The sequence below is a fragment of the Pygocentrus nattereri genome, chromosome 6 (assembly GCF_015220715.1).
Source record: "Pygocentrus nattereri isolate fPygNat1 chromosome 6, fPygNat1.pri, whole genome shotgun sequence".
NCBI lineage: Eukaryota > Metazoa > Chordata > Actinopteri > Characiformes > Serrasalmidae > Pygocentrus > Pygocentrus nattereri.
Genome location: NC_051216.1, coordinates 33,895,776 through 33,908,276, shown reverse-complemented (window position 1 = coordinate 33,908,276; position 12,501 = coordinate 33,895,776). Strand labels below are relative to the sequence as shown.

Below are 12,501 nucleotides of genomic sequence, written 5' to 3'. Positions count from 1 at the left end.
ATCATCATTTGGGAGCCTCTCTCCCCACCTCTCCTCAAAGACCACACAGCAAATAAGGAGAGACAGGGAATCTATGGGTTTATTAGGGCTGTGTGGGGAATCTACAGAGACTAGAAGGATGACTGTAGAGAGGGAAAGCCCTTCACTAAGTAAATATTTAATGGCCTTAGAAAAGAAGAGGCCATTAACAATTCTAGGTCCCACTGTCACTGATAGGGGTTTCCCAATTATTCAAACACATCCATTATTGGCTTTTTCTAGGCGCAATGTGTTTACTTACGCATACTTAAAATACAATCATTATCTGATTTTAGAACACAGAGTCCCACGTCTCGCTCTCTAACACTGTATGGTCAGCTTTAACTGTAGCATTAGTTCATCTGAAGGGGTAATCTCAAGCCTCCTCCTCATTCAACATTTAAACTTACTACTGTAACCTTTAAGTTCTGTTTTTATTGAGACCTACTTGGTCAGGACTGTGACCGGTGGGAAACAACAGAGTCAAAATTTGCATCAGTTATTAAACACTAGTTGGTCATCCGTGACTGTCTATTTCATTGGAGCGTAAATATGAGCTGACACAGGGGACAAATTCCCTCTGTCATTCATCAGCAGTGACTAAGATTAGAGAATACCCAATTAAAATGAGACAAAATCTGTAGACCTTTAAAAATCAGTTGATGGTTATAATGAATGGGTATAAGCCTGAAAGTGCCCTTATCCACTGTTCGGGCAGTAAGTGATTCTGGATTGTTGATATTTGAACTCAACAACAAAACAAAAACATACATCCTTCATGCTGCTTCAGAAGCTTCATCCCCAGATTCATGGACGCACATTGCCAAGGCAAATGACACTGGGCTAGTAACGAGGACAGAGCACCTTGCAGGCAGCTTGACCACGCTAATCTAAATGTCTAAAAGTCTAAAGTGAGAGAGTCAGCTTGCCCCTTTATCTCTCAAAATGCATAGCGCCCCTTTTCACAAGATCTAAATGTATCCCGAACCACGAACTACAGCACTAAATGGCATGTAATGAAATAGCGCGCTATCATTAGAAGTGAATTCATTAGGTTAGGTATGTAGCACAGAAATGAGTTTCAAACTTCTCACTACAGAACTGAATAGTGTGTAAACAATTAGGACTCCACCATTAGAAGGGCACTCATTAGTGTAGTTATTTAAAGCATAGAAATGCAGCCCAAACCACACACTCCAGCACTAAATGGTATGCAAAAAATAGCGCACAACCATTAGAAGTGCACTCATTAGTGTAGTATGTGAGGTGTGCACAGTTTGGGACACAGCATCAGTTACATCAATTTCACAGAGTGCAAGACTCTGAGGTATGTCATTCTATCTAGCAATAAATATAAAGCTATGCCATAATGAAGCATCCATGTTACAGATGCAGTGTAGTATGCTAATATGAAGACAGCACACTTTGAAGATCTAATATAGAGGATGCTTTATGGCATTTTAAGCTAGAATAATACTTAAGTCTCATTAGAAGAATTTCCTGAGTTTCTACTAAACACACTGACCAGTTATACGCATTACCTATTCTTTTGTTTCTCACTTGATTTTTCCAATCCACCCTTAATGCTTTAGCTGTTACATAGACCACTGAAGTCATGTCATCATTTTGTAGTTGGCACCATGTTCTTATGCCCATAAAAAGACCTCCACTTAAAGAAAATGTCTTGGAGGAATGAATGGAGTTGAATGATGAATGAAAATTGCATTCTGCGATTATGAAAAATGTTCCAAAGCTGATATGTTCTATGAATGTTTATCTTGATTATCTCTTGATTATCACTGGATCCTCTGAATCACAAGGTCATTAAAGAGATATGAATATTGCTACTGTAAGCTTTTTCACCTTGCATCTCAGACTCGAAACAGGCAGTTCATGAACTGTAAGCTAGCTGAATTAATGTTGTCTCTGCACTGGATTCTATCTGCACACACTATAATACACTGCACAGTGGTCCTGTGTGCCATTGTAACCATCATAGTTACATGATCATGGTTTTTCTTTTTTTTTACCATTATTACCATTATATTATTATTATTATTATTGCTTGCATTTCTACCTACAGCCTCAGGGGGAGCTGTAGTCTATACTAGCTCCTTGACGCAGGTTCAGGAAATAAAATGGCAGGCAAACAGGAAGCAGAAGAGAGTTGTTTGCAACACATGTGCTCTCTTCTTGAGCTATTTGTCTACTGTACCAGGAAACTCGTGTTTCTTTGCTGGTGTATGTACAATGTTCTTTGTCCTTATATGGTCTTTGAACCATTTTCATTCATTTATTATAACTAGGTTCACACACAAGTGCCATCATCCACCTTCAAGATGTCCATATTCCTCAAGGATCTGCACCATTAATTACAAACCTGGTGAGACTGTTCCTTACTTCACTGTACAGAGAAACAGGACTCGGGGACTTCACTTGTTGAAGCTAAAGGACTGAGCAACTGTATTTAGTGTATATTGATGTTGGTTGTTGTTGTTGGGTTGTATATGGGATTTGGGGTGCGCTCCATGCATTTTGAGGGTTTTACGGTATGTTTGTGGATGTGTTTTCTGTTCTTATTTTTTTTTTCTTTTTTTTGCATTTCCTTTTGATCCCCTCCCATACATCTTCCTCTATAGCACGGCAGGTGCAGGTTACCCATATTTTCTAAATGTTTCTGTATGACCCTATTTTAAGTAGCCAGTTACTCCATGGTCACTAGAAGCTGACAAGAAGACACAGCATACACATCTAATAGCCCACAAATATTAAAAATATTTGTATGAGACCAAACCTTCAGCAAAGCTGGAATGAAAAATACAAGATAAATATGATAAAATATGCCCAATTGTGCAGTACCATGTGTGGAAGTTTGTTCTGTTAGAAAATCTACAAAACATAATTTACATCCAGGATGAATAAAAGCGTGTAAACCATCTTGTAGAGGAATTATTGTGTGGCAGTGCAATTGTTCTCCTGCACAGGTGCAATTTAAGCTGCCATTTGTTGCAGTGATTTAAGATAATTTAAAGGTACTACTGGATGAATTAAACCTAATTAAGTCTCCCAGCACTACTTAATCTTTTTTTTCATTAAGTTGGAAGAACTCATGAGCTCTCCTCCCTCTTCTCTGTACTCTATTTTCAGTTTTTCATAATGTGAGATGGTTGAGTTGGCACAAATAGGCAGCTTAGGATTCCTTTACAAATTTTGGCTCTCATGCGTTGGACTGGACAGGGATTTGATTGGCTGTGTCCTGCACTACATTAGAAACTCTGCCAGTGCTCTCTAGGCTCTCCCAACTCTAGGCTTGGTGCCAGAGGAGGTATTATTTCAGGTGCTGCTGCAGGAATACGCCGACCCAAACACTCTGGAGATGAAACACAGGCCAATATATAAAGACTCTGATTCATGAAGCCCGCGTTTGCTCATTTTTGCCATTTTGCCATTTGCCATTGTAATTTCCGTTAATGCTATCTGTTCTTGGTCCAACACACACACACAAATCAATGACTAAGATCAGGCAATGGTAAATAAAAAGACTCTTGAGAGGGTCTCAGTTCAATATAACATTTGTGGAACTGACTATAAAGCATAAAAGTTACTTCTCTATTTGAGTCTGATATCATTTAGCTTTTTTTCAGGTAGTACAGTATTTAGTGTGCTGATCATAAGGTGATGGACAAAGAATGTTTAGAATGGTTAAGAGCACATTCTGATTTCTGAGTAACAAAATGTTCATCATCCCTCTTCATTTGCCATAAAGCTGAATGAAGGGTTGGAGCTCCTTTCAGACAGAGCTGGACACTCTCAGAGAAAAATGTCCTGAACTGTACCTTTCAGGATACAAGCTTTTAAGTTGGTTTCTAGTTTCATTTCTTTAATGTCTGTGGGGACTAAGCAACATCCTACTTGCTTGAAAAGCTCTTATAAGAAATATAATAATATATGAATAATTCTACCAAATTATTTCAAACTTGGTTCAAAACAAAATTATAAAAGAACAATGAAGATCTAAGAAATGTTATATATTTAAACCCAAGGTATCAACTGTGACAGTAATAGGCTAAATTCATACAAAATCACCATTTATCAAATAATCACTATTGGGAGCTAGACAAAGTCTTATTTTAGCCACACCCCTACATTTACGACATTTGGCTGACGCGCCTTTATGGCCACATGGTGAGCAGTTAAATCCCATTGTTTTGAAGTAAATGTGTCCCAAAGTCTGAACATAAGCGTGCAACATTAAGAATTCTCACTACTGAAACAAATATTTTCTGCAATTAAATAAATCTTTTTGTATGTTCATAAAAATATTATGGTTAGTCAGTTAAAAATCTAAAATGTGTTTCAACTTTAAACCAGTTTAGCAGAACAATCCAAATGCAGTATTCAAAAGTTTAAACACTCCTAGTTAAGTAAAGTGAAACTGAGAAACTCTTCTCCACAACTAAAAACTTGGCATATTTCAGTTCAACAGTAATTGTGCAGTACAATGTGTGCAATTTATTCTCTGTTTGTTCATGTCATGTCATTTGACCAAGGGCGCCAAAACTTAAAATACAGCTGTTTCAGTCCAGATCATGTTTATGTATGATTTTATTTCCAAAATAAAACATGCTACATTTTCTATTTGAAATGCCCTCCAAAAAGTACTTTCAGCAGCCAAAAGAGTCTCAGCTTTCTGAGCTTGTGGTTTCTCATGAAGCTGCTTGAAAGAGTGGTCATCACTGCATAAAGTTGACATCAAGACAAATTTGTCAAATACTTGACAATTTATATTTGAGATTTTTAAAATACTCCTTTTAAGAATCTCAAACATAAGATGTGGATTTCTTATTTATTTCTTTATTCTAGGATGAGTAAAAAAAAAAGGCCAAAATGAAGGAAAAACATTTTACATTTCAATGTTTGACTGGTAGTGTAGTTACTGTGGTTGTCCTTGTGTTACGTCTTTGGTTTTACATCTACTGTTGGTGCATTTGTTCATAAGGTAAAGCTCCGGTTTACTATAGCGGCCTTTCATAAATTCACTGCATGTTACATGTAATAAATGTTTAGTTAAGCCTCCTAGGAGGAACGCCAATCACTATCATCAAACTGAGAAACCCAATATAAGTGTTAAGACATTTCTTCAAAGCATGTACAAGACAATGGATAGTCCAGGACCAGGGGTTGGGAATGCAATGAAATGGATACAGTCCACCAGTTAAAACCAATGCTTTCTAGTAAAATGATCTGTATATTAGCTAAACACCAGACTTGTTCATTCACAATCTGAACGACTGGCCTAGACATACCAAGCCAATGCGTAGGAACTACAAAGGCTGACTGATGATCACCTTCCTTGTGAAAACTCGCACTAGAACGCACTGCAAAGACTACAGCCAACAGCCAACAGGTACTTTAAGCGCCTGTGTAAAAGGGAGCTGTACAGTACAAGCTGGCAGTGTCTGAAATACATGCAAAGTAAATCAAACAATTACATGTCTTATAAGCTTCAGACATCTGTGTTTAAAGCTACACTATGTAAGTTTTAGGGATCTGGAAATGTGTAACTGTATACAATGTGTAAAAGAACGTTTTGCAATGTGGGTTGTGCTGCAGACCCCTTATCCAAACAGAAGAATCTGATGTTCATGAGAGTGTTGAAAGAGTATTTAAAGAGAACTCCTCCAAAATTGAGTGAAGGACAAGTCTTTCCAGCATTGAAGTTAATTATTAACGCTTACATTTACAGAATTTAGCAGATGCTCTTATCCAGAGTGACTCACAAAAAGTGATATTTGGAGAAAAGAAACATGGTGCAGTGCAACACAATACATTTCAATAAGTGCAGTACCATGCATTACAATCAATACAATGAGTGCTCACTTATAATTCTCAGTTATAGAATTATCTATAATTGTCCTTGTAACTTAATCAGTATAATGTTGAATTTGCATTTGAGACCTAAACATCAAGCCAGACCTTCTTGAGTTAATGTTGGTACATAAAGACATAGGGTGTGGCACCCTCTGTCTTTAAAATCACTTTTTCAGGCTTTACAGTGTGACTTGCAGCAGCACACACCTTTTTTTTACTTTGACTGAGTAATGCTACTACATCTTTCAGTAACAAAAATCTTATTATATTATAAAGAATATTATTATATTATAAAGCGTTTATGTAAAGATTTTAACAAAAAGACTTGCGTGTAGCTACAGTCTGTAAATGTAAATAAAGTCATTCATTATATTTTAAACAACTCTTTTCTTTACAATGGTGCTGATAGGAACAAGGGGTCATGATGACTACAGTACAAATATAGCCTTTTTATTTAGTATCCAAAGCTACCAATGTCCTCTGAGATTTTATATATTATTTTTATAATGGTAAAATGAAATAAATGAATAAACAGAATAAATATATTTTGTTTTCTCAGAATACTTTCCTCAACACCCTGCATGTATCTGTCTACCATGAAGATAACAAAAACATAAGATTTAAGCCAAAAACTCTCAAAACTATTGTAAGAAAATGACTCAGGAATTAGACAGCATATTTTTAACCATTTTATATGTGTGATGTACCTTTTAGAGGCTCCTTAGATATCTGGTTTCTAACAGCACTTCAGTGAACAATTCTGACTTTTCACTTTCATTTCACATTAAACCACTCTGACTTTATTTATGTCTTAACAATGCAGAACATTAGGAAAATTGGAGGAGTTGCCTTTTTTAAAGCCCATGAAATGAGTCAGTATGCCATGCTTTATTTTATGTCGGTGTGTTATCAGAGCTTTTGTGCATCTGTGTTTATACACAACAACATTAAATATTTCTCATTGGGAATATGACACACACACACACACACACATACACACACACACACCGCATCTTCTAAGCCAATTATCCTTCTGGGTCATGGGCAGGGTTGGGATAGTAGTAGTTAGCTACTTTGTAGCTACTTTCCCAAAATTTAGCTACTTTTCCAGAAAAAATAATGGCTACTTTTTAGCTACTTTCAAAGCACGATTGTCAGAACATTTATGAATCTCCACCTGACACACCAAACAAGCCCCAATTGATAGTGTGAACAACACACTGTATTTAATCATAGCTGCATTTAATCATGTTCCAGAAAGAAAAATACAATTGAAAAGTTGCAAATATACAAGATCACCAAAAAGTGTAACCAACAATCAAACTTACACACCCAAACATGTGATATCCAACAAAAATGAAGATCTAAATGAAAAGTCAATCACTCCAGGTTTGACCTAACAAAAATCAACAAAAACAACTGCATACAAACCAGAGATATTTGTGCAAAGTGTTGTCTACTGTTGAAATAAAACTGCTCCAATTTTATAATTTCTGCAAGATATACTGATCAGGCAAAATATTATGACCACCTCCCTGTTTTGACGCTCAGTGCACAGGTGCATTTTGTAGTTCTACATTTACAGACTGTAGTCCATCTGTTTCTCTGCATACTTCCGCCTGTCCCTTTTACTCTGTTCTTCATTGGTCAGGACCCGCATGGACCCTCACAGAGCAGGTACTATTTGGGTGGTGGATCATTCTCAGCACTGCAATAACACTGATTGGGTGGTGGTGTGCTGGTCTGAGTGGATCAGACACAGGACTGCTGCTGGAGCTTTTAAAGACCTCAGTGTCACCGCTGCACTGAGAATAGTCCACCAGCCAAACATCTCCAGCCAACAGCGTCCTGTGACCTTTGATAAAGGACTAGACGATGATTACCTCATACTGTACAGCAAGAGATGAGCTATCGTCTCTGGCTTTACATCTACAGGGTGAACCGATAACACAGGTGCATCTAATAGAGTGGACAGCACTGTAGATGTAAAGTCAGAGACAATAGCTCATATCTGTACAGTTTGTGATGGTCATCCTCTAGTCCTTCATCAGTGGTCACAGGACGCTGCCCACAGGATGCTGTTGGCTGGATATTTTTAGTTAGTGGACTATTCTTAGTCCAGTAGTGACACTGAGGTGTTAAATTCTAGCAGCACTGCTGTATCTGATCCACTCATACCAGCACAACACTAACACACCACCACCACATCAGTGTTCCTGCAGTGCTGAGAATGATCCATCACCCAAAGAGTACCTGCTCTGTGAGAGTCCATGGGGGTCCTGAACACTGAAGAACAGGGTAAAAGGACGCAAAAACGGGGAGAACATGCAAACTCCACACAGAGGGGACCCTGGTCGAGGTGACAGCACTACCCACTCTGCCTCCGTGCCGCCTGGGAGTACGATAGTCAAATATTATTAATTTCTTTGAATAGCAAACATAGTTAAAATGCCCATCCCTAGTAATATAACACTGCTACTTGCTCTGGATTTGAAAAAGCAGGCTATTCTCTAAATGTGCTGTCTTCAGAGTGCAGTTTCTTTCTTTGCTTTCTTTCACTTCTTTCCATGTGCGCTGATTCTGAACTCCCTCATGGCTCATCAGCAGTGTTGATTCAACAGTCTCAACTGGCCAAAACAGCGCTGATGACAGCCAAACAGAGCTGACTACCGCCAACGGTCCGACACACAGAACAAACTACAGGTGGCAGTCGGCCACCGACATTCACTGACAGCTTGACGCTATCTAACAGACGACAACCGGCTTAAACTCTGAACTAGACTCTGAAGCAGTGGAAAAGTTCTCTGAAGTGATGAATCAGTCTGATGGATGAATCTGGGTTTGGTGACTGCCATGAGAATGCTACCCACACTGTAAAATGTGAACAGTGGTTACTTAAAAAAAATATGGCAACAAAGTGACACGTAATATGATTGAGTAGATTTTAATTACTTCAATTTTGATTAAAATTTATTGAATAAGTGTAAGAACATGCCAATTTATGAGTTAATATAACTCAAAAATATTTATTATACACTAATTAATTAATTAAGGAAAATACATTCATATTTAATAAGTATTTGAACAAAATTGTTTTACATTTACTCATGAACTGTGTGAAATTGATATAAGCTTACTAAATGCCTGAGTAAAAATTATTTGGATTTACTAAATAAAATAAAATGTATAAACTCATTTTAACATGCTGTTGTATGTTTAGACACATATACACTGCAAATCCTATTCATCTGTACAACCTGTAAAGTTTTAGAACTTCAGATCTATTCATATTTTTAATCTACCAAATATCATGTCTTGTTTGTGCCATGGCTTACTTTAATTATATTTACAGATTACCATGCATAAAAACTGTAGGTATACAACAGAAATATAATACAGACTGACAATATATCTGTCCTTCATGTTGATAAAGGTTCACTTGGAATGTTAAAGGCCCAATACAAATTGATCACAACTGTATGGTGATGCATGATCTCTCTCCACATCACTTCTGGTTAAAACAGGCCCAGAAGATTTTTTTTATTATTGTTTTTCATGCTTGCAAGTTATCCTGTTGGGGCAAAAATACAACAATATTCTGATGGGGCAAAGCATTTTTTCCTTACAAATATGAAAAACTCTAATTATAATCACTGATTGAAATCTGCAGAGGGACGCCAATAAAAGGAAACAAAAATCACACCATTTACCTTTCTTCTTTTATGCCTTGCTAAAACTGGATTCACTTAAATCAGATAAAATCATTTGTTCCAATTCAGTTTCCTCAATGAAATTACACATTTGTATCCCTGGTTTACACAACACAGTCACAATGTATACAAACAGCTGTCTGTACCAATATTAAATCAAAAACAAAGGCTCTTACCTCAAATGAGTATGATTTTCTGGACTGCAAGAAACATGTGAGATTAACTAAGTAATTTGAGAAATTGAACAATGAAGCTTGCAGTTAACAAAAATGTGTGCGTTTAACAAAGCTTTACAGGTCATAATGTAAATGTTTTGAGAGACACTAAATTTCCTTTAACTCTACAAGAGTCCCTTTTCTTAAGCCATTAGATTATTCTTGAGGCTATTCACTTTTGGAGAGAGACTTGTTTACACAATGCTATCACAATGCATATGAACAGTTGTCTGTGTCAATATAAAATCAAAAACATTACGCCTCTTCCCTCAAATTAGTATGGTTATTGGACTACAAGAAACATGTGATTAACTGAGCAATGAATTAAACAAAACAATTAAACTTGTGCATTTTACAAAGCTTTAAAATATAACAATGTAGAAGTTTTGAGAGTCATTCAATTTCTTTTCACTCTACACGAGTCCCTTGTCTTAAGCCAATAGCTTATTCTTGAGGCTATTCACTTTTGGAGAGAGCCGTAAACAATCCAGTTCAAGGAGGAGTTTTTGAAAGACTTCGAATGTGTACCTGAGCTCCTTGGGAAAAGCGAGATCCACTGCATATGCAAATCCAACAAGCATGGAGCATGCCCTTGCAAAGTTAGAACTTTCAAACCTTCAGTCAGAACTTTCACACCTTCTACCACAATACCAAATTCTGCAGTACCCTCTGATGTTTCTGTCTTGAGTTTGTAGATTTTGAATCTTTTGTACTGCAAGGTCCTGTGACACACTGTCTCCATCAGCATCCTGAAACAGCAAGAATATTGCGTACAGCCAAATGAGAAGGTCCTAACTGAACATTCCTTCAACTCAAAAGCCTTTGGACAAGAAAATAAATTGTTTCATCCACAAAACATCCCCGGACCTAAAGTTGCTCATTTCTGAGTTTGGAGCTCCGTCATAGCTGCCTCTTTTAGTAATGCATTTCTTGGGTTAAGCTGAAGGATAATGAAATCTGCCAGTTGGTCAATTAATTTAAAACACAGGGCAGCGATTACACACAGAAAGAAAACTCAGTAGCTTGAAAAATGATTAGAAATAACAGCCAATTCATTAAAGCCCCTCTTTGTATCTATCCTTTTGTCCATTTTATCATGACCATATAGGAGCACTTTGTAGTTCTGTAGACTGTTGTACATCTGTTTCTCTGTATATTTTATTACCCTGTTCTTCAATAGTCAGGACCCTCACAGGACCACCACAGAGCAGGCATTTTGTGGGTGGTTGATCATTCTCAGCACTGCATCCTGTGGGCAGTGTCCTGTGGGCACTGATGAAGGACAAGAGGAACACAAACTGTGTTGCAGTAGATGAGCTACTGTCTCTGATGTTACATCTACAAAGTGAAGCAACAACACCAGTAGGAGTGTCTAATATAGTGGACAGTGAGTGGACAGTCTTTAACAACTCCAGTAGCATGCCTGTCTGCTCCACACGTACCAGCCCAACACACACTACACACATCCACCTCTGTCAGTGTGACTGCAGTGATCCACCACCCACATAACACCTGCTCTGTGGTGGTCCTGACCATTGAAGAACAGTGTAATAAAGTACACAGAGAAACAGATGGACTACAGTCTGTAAGTGTACAACAACACAGTGCTCCTATACGGTACGTTGAGCTGATAATATGGACACTGAATGTAGAAACAAGAATTTTAAGTTGTGGCTAATCGGTGTTGACCTTCCCAAGACATACAATGTGAGCTAAGCAAAAAGACTGAGACATGACTATTTTCTCTTTTTACATATACATCAACTTACCTCATACTCTTAAGAGCTGATCTGTTGATTCCCCGAGGTACACCATCAAGCACCGAATGACAGCTTCTCTGGTCATGTTTATGCAAGGATGGCTGAGAGCCTGAAATGACAATATTCCTTGTTCTTCATTATCATGTGCCATTGTTGTTATTTTGCAGTAAAAATGAAACACATAATAATAAAATTGTAAAAAGTAATACAGCATATGGCTTATATTATTGTTAAACAAATCAAAGATCCTTGTTGGTGTATGATCAATTATATTAGTTTTGCAAAGGCAAAAAACAACTTTCTTTCACTGTGGTAGCTTCAACCTCAAAGGACCTACATACACACCCATTTGGCTGGTGTCCCTCAAACAAAACTACATTCCTGCAGTTTGATCATAAAATCCCTGTAATAAGATATTAGCAAACTAAGAAATCATTGAAGGATACCTTGAGTAGGATAGCTTGCAACCTCAACCCTAGGGCTCCACCCTTGGAATGGAAGAGTGCCAGAAGCTTAGGAGTATATTCATCCAGTTTGGACATGAACTTTGATTCAAGGTGCAGAATTTTGTGATTCTGTGAAACTCATCCAGGAGCTGGAAGACAAATAATGAAAATAGCATTAGAAACTCAAATAGTACAATTATAAATATTGTTCTTAAAATGTTTTTAACAGCAAGAAAAAAATACTGGTCATTGTACAGCACTTTTTATCAATATTTGCTCATTGTCTACAGTCTGGGTAGCATTATTTGATTGTACAGCATGTCAGTACACTGATTTTCTCTAGTAATCACAAAACGTCAATGTCTGTATTGGCTGAAAATAATTTTCCTATAAACTACATAACCATGTAAAATAAGAATAAATAGTAAATGATTAAAAGTTGATGATAAGAATAATGCAATTCAGAAAACAGCACATAACA

The 12,501-nt window shown here is 37.2% G+C and overlaps 1 protein-coding gene and 1 long non-coding RNA gene across 2 annotated transcripts in view; both read right to left on the bottom strand.

The window, feature by feature from the left end:
* The window catches only part of itgbl1 (integrin, beta-like 1), a 123,742-nt gene that overhangs the window by 43,945 nt on the left and 67,296 nt on the right, over nucleotides 1-12,501 (bottom strand). The window lies entirely within an intron of this gene.
* Nucleotides 10,001-12,151, bottom strand: LOC119263615. Its single transcript, XR_005130389.1, has 3 exons — nucleotides 12,021-12,151; nucleotides 11,584-11,683; nucleotides 10,001-10,563 (listed from the first exon to the last, which is right to left on the bottom strand). It is a non-coding gene; the product is annotated as an uncharacterized LOC119263615 (long non-coding RNA).